This window comes from Apus apus, chromosome 2 (assembly GCF_020740795.1).
Source record: "Apus apus isolate bApuApu2 chromosome 2, bApuApu2.pri.cur, whole genome shotgun sequence".
NCBI lineage: Eukaryota > Metazoa > Chordata > Aves > Apodiformes > Apodidae > Apus > Apus apus.
Window position 1 is genome coordinate 13,836,781 of NC_067283.1, and position 9,359 is coordinate 13,846,139.

At 37.5% G+C, this 9,359-nt stretch overlaps 1 long non-coding RNA gene across 2 annotated transcripts; it reads right to left on the reverse strand.

The window, feature by feature from the left end:
- Positions 1–492: 492 nt before the first annotated feature.
- On the reverse strand, positions 493–8,700 carry LOC127380430 (uncharacterized). Of its 2 annotated transcripts, XR_007888499.1 has the most exons (5): positions 8,616–8,700; positions 5,767–5,883; positions 3,856–3,917; positions 3,126–3,227; positions 493–2,363 (listed from the first exon to the last, which is right to left on the reverse strand). It is a non-coding gene; the product is annotated as an uncharacterized LOC127380430 (long non-coding RNA). The 2 variants fall into 2 exon arrangements; XR_007888500.1 differs by lacking the exon at positions 3,856–3,917.
- Between the last annotated feature and the right edge of the window lie 659 nt (positions 8,701–9,359).

Sequence of the window (9,359 nt, forward strand, 5' to 3'; positions counted from 1 at the left end):
AAGTTTTATTAATTACATAAAGATGCATAAAACCAGACCAAATTGAATTTATGAACCAAATTGCATCAAAATAACCTATTAACTTCTAGGTTCTAGGAGAAACTGCCATTGACAAGAGCTATAGCAGCAACAGACATCTAGACTCTCACAAAGCCTTTGACAATTTTTCATTTGATGGATTAGTACATATGGCATTAAATATAAGCTGCCCTAAGAAAAAATTTGAGACTGGATAAGGAAAAATATAAGACTAAATAATTGGTTTATAGACAGAAAGCAGAATATCGGAATTTAAAGTATCCATTTGCAATAACACAGCAAGAATTGTTTTACATGGGATTTATATCAGTTAGCTATTCTTAATATTTTGATTAACAATTCACAGAAAAGAATTTAAAACATTAAATTCTTCTGTTGTCATTACCATCAGAGGTTAGGAACTGGTTAAAATGCAAAGAAATATTTAGATTTTTATTAAAGTATACGCTCAAGATGATACAGGAATTTTAAGTTCAGCATGTAGAATAATATGCCCAAAAATAGTAATTCCTTAATGAAGTTCAGCTCAAATAACAGAAAAACAGTGTAATGGAGAATGAGATCTAATTAAGTATGGTCACAGTTTTTACATTCCCTGTGTAACACATAGCAGAAATTTAAACACATTTGTCGTTTCTCAGAAAAAGTTTTTGTAAGAAGAAATCCTTATGGAAATCCACAGGAGTTTCTCCACTAATTTCAGTGGGTCAGCATTTCCCCAGAAGTGTCCAGCATTGTTGGTGCTATCTAAATAAAGACGCAGAATGTCACATGGGTAAGTGATGGGGTTAAATGCAACAAGAAAGCTTTTCCACATGAGAGAATATTCTAACAAGTGAAGATGGGGTGGATAAATTTACCCTGAATAATTTACTGGACTCACTTCAAGACTTCCTTTCTGTAAATTAACCACAGTCAGGCACATCAGATGCAAATGGGCCTGTCTGAAATTACTTAATAAATTATTCCTGTAAATATACATTATACTCTAGGAAAGTTTAGTTTCCCAACATATTTCTGGCTCACACCCATCTCTTCCCTTTGTGTGTATAAATGAATGGCTATCAGCTGGATGGTTTCCAGAAGGTCAATAGAGAATTTAGATGACTGACACAGGTTTTGTAATGAAGATGCTTTCTCCTTGAGCCTCTAAGATAAAAATACACAAAAAGTCATTAAAGTATGACTAGGTTTTTTAATTGCACTGGAGCTGCTGATGATAGCCATATCCCAACTTACTGGGGAGATGGGGACCTTGGGTAGTGGCAGAGGGTTTTCTTTGAAGGATATCACCTTGAGGTATATCCTCACAGACAAACAAAAAAAAAAAAGATTTTGTACAAAAAGAACTAATTTCATTAGAAGATCCAGTTCACTGCTACCTTACACCATAGTGTTCCAGGGCTTGCATAGGAACTGCAGTCCCCAGACTCATTCTTCATGCCAAGTTAGACCATTTTGTTCTAATTAGGCTTCCAGCTTGCAGATTCTGTCAGATTTAGGTATAGAAACAAATCTCTGCCTCAACTTCCATTTGGTCTACAGTAGGAACAGAAATTTCATGAGGTGACTGACACCACAACTCGCTATCCAGCACGTTTATGTAAAGCTGCAGTCAACTTCAAGGCACTGCCTTTGTCTTTTGCTGCTTCACCATCCTGAATCAACTATTTGTGTTTCCTCGTGCCTGTCTACACCAGGTTGCTCAAAGCTTCATCCAACCTGGCTGTGAACACTTCCAGGGAGGGGCATCCACAACTTCCCTCAGCAATTTGGTCCAGCTTCTCACCACCCTCACACCAAATGATTTCGTCCTAACCTAAATCTACCCTCTCCCAGTTTAAAACCATTACCCCTTGGTCTATCACTACATGCCCACATAAAAAGTCCCTCCCCAGCTTTCTTGTAGTCCCTCTTCAGGTACTGGAAGGCTGCTATAAGGTCTTTTTGGAGCCTTGTCTTCTCCAGGCTGAACAACCCCAACTTCCTCAGCCTGTTTTCATAGGAAAGGTTCTCCAGCCCTTGGATCATCTTCATGGCCCTCCTCTGGACTTGCTCCAAGAGCTCCATGTCGTTCCCATGTTGGGAGCTCCAGAGCTGGACATGATGTTCCAGGCAGGGTCTCACAAGAGCAGAGTAGGGCAGAAGAATCACCTCCTTGACCTGCTGGCCACGCTTCTTTTGATGTAGCCCAGGACACAGCTGGCTTTCTGGGACACAAGCACACATTGCCAGCTCATGTTGAGCTTCTCATCAACCAGCACCCCCAACTTTTTTTCCTCTGGGCTGTTCTCAATCCATTCTCCACCCAACCTGTAACTGTGCTTGGGTTCATAGATTATGAACAAAAAAAACCATACAAAAATGTATTAAAATAAATTGGAAGAGTAAAGATAAGAGCATTGTGAACAGAGGAATAAGAGATTTCCAGGAAGAAGTGGCAAAATTAAGCTTTACTAATGTATGTAAGCACAAAAGTGGATAACATGAGTGATGTTTTGAGCGTTTGAGGAGTATCCATCAATACAGCATCTTCAAAAGCCGTTTTCCCTTTCTAGGACTCACTGGGGGTTTTAGATTGGTCATATATTCTCTCTGCAACACTGACTATGAACTGCTCTGGTGTTCTTTCATTTTCCACCAAAAGGTCTAACTGTGATGTTCACCCTGCTTTGAGCACAGGTTTGGACTAGATCAATATCACAGGATCCTTCTAGCCTAAATTATTCTCTCTTTCAATAATGTTTTTAAGACTCACAATTGCACAAATGGATCAGGTTGGGAAATTTATCTTATCTCTCTAGAAAATAAAAACTCCTTGGAACACATTCTACACTGGGTTAATATAATGCACTGCCCTAATGAAACCAATGCTTTCAGTAAAGGATAATAGCCTTCATACATCCACTGCCCAGAAACTACAACCAAGCCCCACAGGAATGCTAACCACCATTGTGAAAACAGAAAGCCCCTGGTACACATGGAGTTCTATGCAGGATGAAACTTCCTACCTAAAGACTCCATCTCAGGGACAGAAGCTCTTTGTAAACATTTTGTTTCTCAGTAAAAGCCAGATAATCCCTTACCTGATACCGCATTATTCTGTTTTGCTGCATAAAGGCTCTAGTAATCAATTCCAGATCACCTCTTCTTCTCAGGGAAAAATTATTATGAAGAGTTGCTGTTACCTGAAAACAGCCAATTATCATTATTAAAGGTTAATCATAATTAAATGATGCAAACGTGTGTAATTCGTCTACTCTTTTTCACTGCTAATGTCAATCACTTCATGTAAAATGTATTCATGCTGGTAAAAATGAAACACTTTTGCAAGAAAGAATAAAATATTGGCAAAAATAGTAAAAACATTTTGAAAATTATGTAACAGCTCTTACAAAGTGTTCCTAGAATCATCTGGGTTAGCAAAAATTTCAGTCTGTAGGATTTCAAAGGCTAGCTAAATCCAAACCTCCTGCAGCATAATTTCACTAATCCTACACCACCCCTGACAGATAAGCATCTTGTTGAGTCTTGCATATTCCAGTGATACTGGTTACAAAATCGCCCTTGGCAGCCTTTGCTATTGCAAAATTGCTCCTACAAGAGCTGAATTGACTTTGTAGAGTTTCAGATTTGGCAAATACCTTATTCTCTTTTTTGAGGAGTCACAAAAATCTAAATATGGGATCCATTTTTCTTACCAATTAATCTGATTCTTACTGGCCATGAAAAAGTTATGCTACCTTAGGTTGGTACTTAATATTTTGAAAACATGGAAGAATTTTGCTGTGAAGTCACTGTGTTCTTCCACTATACCTTTATTTCTGCAAGCAGGCCATTCTCTGCTCCTTTCTACTCCAGTCCCCCCTTCATAGCTCCTCCACAAAAAAAAAAAAAAAAAGCAGATTCAGTGGTTGAACCCTCAACCTGACAATGAATCCAAAATTGAAGGGATAAACTTGTCTATTCATATTTCTTACCACCAGAGTGCAAAACTTTCTGATTATTCTTAAACAAAGGGTTTTCTCTCTCCCACTGAAGTTTAAGGCCACTCATTATTGTTGTTTTTTCTATTAAGCAGTCAGAATAATTGATGAAAGTAATCCACAGATATCCCTTGAAATGCTCACACAGATAATCAGATCTACTTCATTACATATCTTTAGATTTCAGCTTGCAGTGACAGCATCTATAATATGTTATTAGCTCAGTGCATATTATTTAATTTTCTAATATCAAAGCAATAAGCAGTCCTCAGTCTGGAAAGGGACACTGCCATCCACAGAAACTTTCATACTACATGCAGTCATTCAGATTAAATGACAGGGTACAACTGATGAGTTACTCAAATTAAAACACTCTTAGGGAGCAGAAGAAGGTGCTGCCTCTAGAACCTCTCTACCTACTATGAATTATATTCCAGCTTTACACCTAATTTTAATAAGAAGTCTTTACTTGACTGCTGAAAACATTGTATTAGTGTTAGGAATGTTTATATTTCAGTGCTCATGAAAATTATTTTTATATATGAAAATGCCTGATGAAGGTTCAGCTGCTATTTGTAATTAGTAGACTGTGAGTGAACAAATGTGTTTTGTTGGTGGACTTCAGTAAGCATTATTAAGAAGGAGCAACAGGTAAAGATCCAAGCAAAAAAAGGCTGCTGTTCTGAGCCAACATTTTTTTTTCTACCCTTGAATACAGGGGAAAAGCCACCAACACATGGGGGGGTTGGGGGGGGCGGGAAAAAGAAAAGCTTTTACCTTCAGGGTACACAAGAGCCTTTGTTGATTCTTAGAGCTTTCTCCTATGCTTCCTAATAACATGAGCTGTCAGTGTTTGCTCTAATGCTTAGATCAGCTCTGCAAATATACAGTGAATTAGCAAGAAGAATTCAAGGGCACTTTTCACAATAAATATCATCTAAAGCCCCAAACTCCTGAATCTGTTTCAATGTCATGACATTTGGAAATGTAATTATTCACCGAAAAACATATTGGCATTATGCTCTGCTCATAGCTAAAGAAAATCAAAATGAAGTTTAAGGCATTATTTTGGTGATTTGGGTTTCTTCCTCCCTCATTTGATCAAATACTTGGTCAAGGAGCTTACTTTCTAAGTTAAAAAAACAGCACAGAGCTTGCAGACAGAAAACTGTGTTAATATTTAATTTGGACTAGAAGAATTCCCTGTGTGTTGGTGCAATCAATGCACAGTGACTAGAAGAGTTGGTACTGACAATACATCTACCTGGAATAAGACCTCAGAAAACTTTGTTGTTGTGACCAGACAGCATAATGCAATTAAAATGGCTGCTTTTCCAGTTTAAGCTAATATTTCTGGCAGATGACAAAAATTAACCATTTCTGTCAAATGTTTTTTACATGCTTTTTATTACTCACAAACATTAAAGTTAATTTTCATTTGACAAGGCTGAATTTCTCCCTGCTTCTTGTCTACTCAATGTATAGTGCTGCTGTTGTTCTGTGATGCAAATGGTGCAAAACATGTATAATAAGATGTCCACATCCGTCTCAAATATATGTGAGTGAAATTGAAACAGAAGTAAAAACAAAATATTGGAACACTTTTTGAAGACTCTACAAAGTATTTATTAAACTCCACAGATGTAGTGGGTCCAGCATATTTTTGCAAAATGCATTCCTTAAAAACCTTCTGAGTGCTTGACTCTGTAACAAAATTAATAAGGTGGGAGGTAAGCATTACCTGAAACCTTACCAGGATGACCCAGTTCCCTGTTCATAGCAGTCATAATGACCAAGTCCCAAGTGATGGTACAAAGCAAAGATTCATCTTGGTTTTTCACAGAACTCAGATATGTTCCTGCTCCAAATGAAATCAATAAAGCTTTCATATTCATGTCAAGAAACAGAACTCTGCCCTACATCACCATGCTTCAACATACCTATCTATAAATAAACATCTAGCAGGCTAAAGAATTCAATTAAGTTTTCATTTCTCTCAGTCAACTGCAGATCACAGAGGAAGCTCCGATGACAGCAAAGACAGATGATGAAAACCTGATCAATTGCTATCACTTCAATTTAGATAAAAAGTCACTCACTTTTCAGCTCTGCTTGGTGCCCAGAAGAGATTAGATTAAAACTAAATCAAGGGAAACAAAAAAATCTAAACAACAGCCAGAGAAAATCTTTTCCAGCTCTTGTAAGTGTCCTCAGTTAATCCTATCACGTAAAGTCAGGCTACCAGCAACAGCTAAAAGCAAATTCCAGAAGGCTTTTGAAAGTTATCAGTGCTATTGAGCCTTCAGACAAAAACAGCATGAAAAGCAAAACTACCAATTTGCTAACACTGTTGCCCTCTATACTGGATTTTGGTCTATATTAGAGAACTATCTAGAACATGACTGGGGAAACATTACAAACCCTTGTGTCTGCATTGTGCAGTATTGTGTACAGCTATGCTGTGTGTGATTCCAAGAAGTTCTGTTGCTATTCAATTGTTATAAAGTCAATGCAGAAATTTTCTAAGATCTTAATATCACATCTTGATTATTTCAGTTTTGTGAAATGTAGATAAAGCAATAAGATGTGGGGTCAGCAACTGCTACTTTAATATGTATTGGATAACAGTTTTGCAAGTGGTTTCACAAAGAATATTAATTAAGCTTATTGTTACAAACAGGGCATGAGTAAAGGGAGAAGACGTGTTTCACCACCATGATGCTGTCATCACATACAGGAATCTCTAAAGCAATACTGACTTTACTTTTTTAAAACCTATGCTTTTTATAAAAGCTCAGTAATTACTCTTGGTTCATACTACCAAATTCTGTGTACAGCAGCAGTTCAAATATGAATAGCATATCTCTGCAGGCAGAATTAGCACCAAAGGAAATATTTCAACAAGAACAATAAGAATCCTAGATTTTCTCTTTCTTCTGTCAACATTTGTCATGAACACAAATCATGCAGTCACTTAACTCATTGTCTTGTAATGCTCAACCCTGTGCCTTCAACACACTTCAAGACCATCTACCACAGCCTTTTCCTCTCTTTGGAACCAACTGTACGGGAACCAACGTACAACCACGTGCCTCATGGAACAACCCCCATAGAAATATATATATAATGTCATGACTGACTATATCCCTCTTACACAGCTGGGTCTACCAACTCCATTTAGGATTCCATGTGCACCCCGCACCCTGACAGAGCTGCATTAAGGAGTGCAGCAAGGAGGAAGCTGCAGGCACTCAGGACAGGTTATACATAGGCACCCACTACAGCTACAGTGCCCTCAGAGAGGAACAGGAGTACAGAATGGATCACAGAGTGTGTCAGCTATTCTGCCATGCTATACCATGACTGCTATTGCCACCTCCATGTGATATGAATAATCTTTTGTCTTACATTATCTTTCCTAGTTGTCAACAATCAGCATAGTAGAAGATAAACAGAATTTTGCAGTAACCAAAAAGGACCAGTTTTTTTTAGAGTACTGTAAAATAGCTTTCTTTGGCCAAATTACCTCATAACACCCCATGGTGGCTCAAAGCTGTGAGTGCTAATGAAACTGTGAGACAGAAAAATTCAAATGTGTTTCTGCCTTTCCTGCTAAAATAAAAATAATTTTCTCACAGTGTTTTTAGTAGGGAATACCTTTGTACTTACAAAGTTTCACTTAAGTGAGCCAATGTCTCAACACTCCCAAAGCTGTATACCACTTGAAGTGATTCACAACAAAAGTTAGCTGGTGAACATACTGCACACTAGTGTAAAGGGATTGAAGTCAACCAGCTACAAGTTTGGACAGTCCTTAAATTTCACAATTGTAAAGACACTTGCAAAAGCATTGTTTGGCTGTGGGGGTTTTGTTGGTAGCGGTTTTCATATTCTTGTACACATAATTACCACAACAGGAACATGGAAATGGTAGAATGAGTAGCATTTTTTTAACAAGGCAGGAAAAGGGGATGTGTAGGTCCAATGGTTAAATTTTTACTGAAGCACTTCATGCCAGAAAACATAAGGAAACTGCTGGGGTTTTGTTGTGGGTTGTTCTTCTTTTCTCAGGAAACCATTTCTATTAAACAATGTTTCCCACTAAAATACATGGGACTGGTTCTTCTGTTGCAGTTTTAGACACTCATTCCAAAAGCTGCTGGCATTATGTTCTAAGATTAACTTTAATTTTTATACTGTTATTATTATTCTGACACTGATTCATAAAAGGACTGCACAGTGCCATGGCTACTAAAGAAAAGCGAGGAAATAATGAAAAAATAAAAACCAAAACACACATCAATATGAATACTCATTTGGAAAAGAAATTACAAATTCTTATTTTGGAAAAATGCAGTACCCTGCCCTCAAATAAAAAGAGACACCCATAAATTATAATTTCATTATTTCCATTCCAGAGGAAGACTGAAGAATTATTACTGTGACAAGAAATAGAAGAGCCAATATTTCCCACAAACATAATTTATTATTTTACCCAAGCCTATACCTGCAGCATCCCATTTTCAGACTACATTTTCTCCCTTTCCTCTTCTCCCCTTCCCAAAGACATATGGGACGGATGAAACCTACCTTCAGACTTCACCACAGCCAACAGCTTCCATATTTATGAGGACCCAGAAGCTTATGTAAGCTTATTGCTGAGATGACAGTTGTGTCTAAGCAGAGGAAATACAGGGGAAAAAAGAGAGAAAAGGGATGAAACAAATCACCTGAAGTAGAAAGACTAACTCAGTAGTAGCTTTTTAGATCTTCTGAGAAGAGCAGATGAAGACAGAATATGGGCTGACTTAGCCTTGTCTATACTAAAGCTGCTCAGAGGATAAGTGGTAGCAGACCTGTGAAGCCTTAGCTTTTTACAGCAGTGAAGCAAAGGACAAACACATCAGTGTGATTTTGCATTATGAGGAACATCTCCCACATGAAATCAGTTCCACTTGGCTGTGAGATTATATGTGGAATTCTGGGATTTGTTCAGCTTTGCTATTAATTTACTGCTATATTATTTTCCAGATGCCCAGAGTCAGCATTTGATTGATTAGTCTGTTTTTTCTGGCTTACTCATCTGATTTGAACAATTTAGTTGTTAATATAGTGAAACACACGTTCAAGATTACAAATTGTTTAACAAATCTTGACAAACAAGTCCCTTGGTGGTCTTGAAGTTACTCAGAAGCAGATGGATGAGGTACAATTTTATAGATTCTCTTTCCTATCTGTGTAAAGCTGCTAAGGTCTGAAATAGGCTTTAGTGCAAACAAGGGGCATTGTCAGATAATAAGGAGACAATTGCCTGTGTTAGCACAACAATTAATT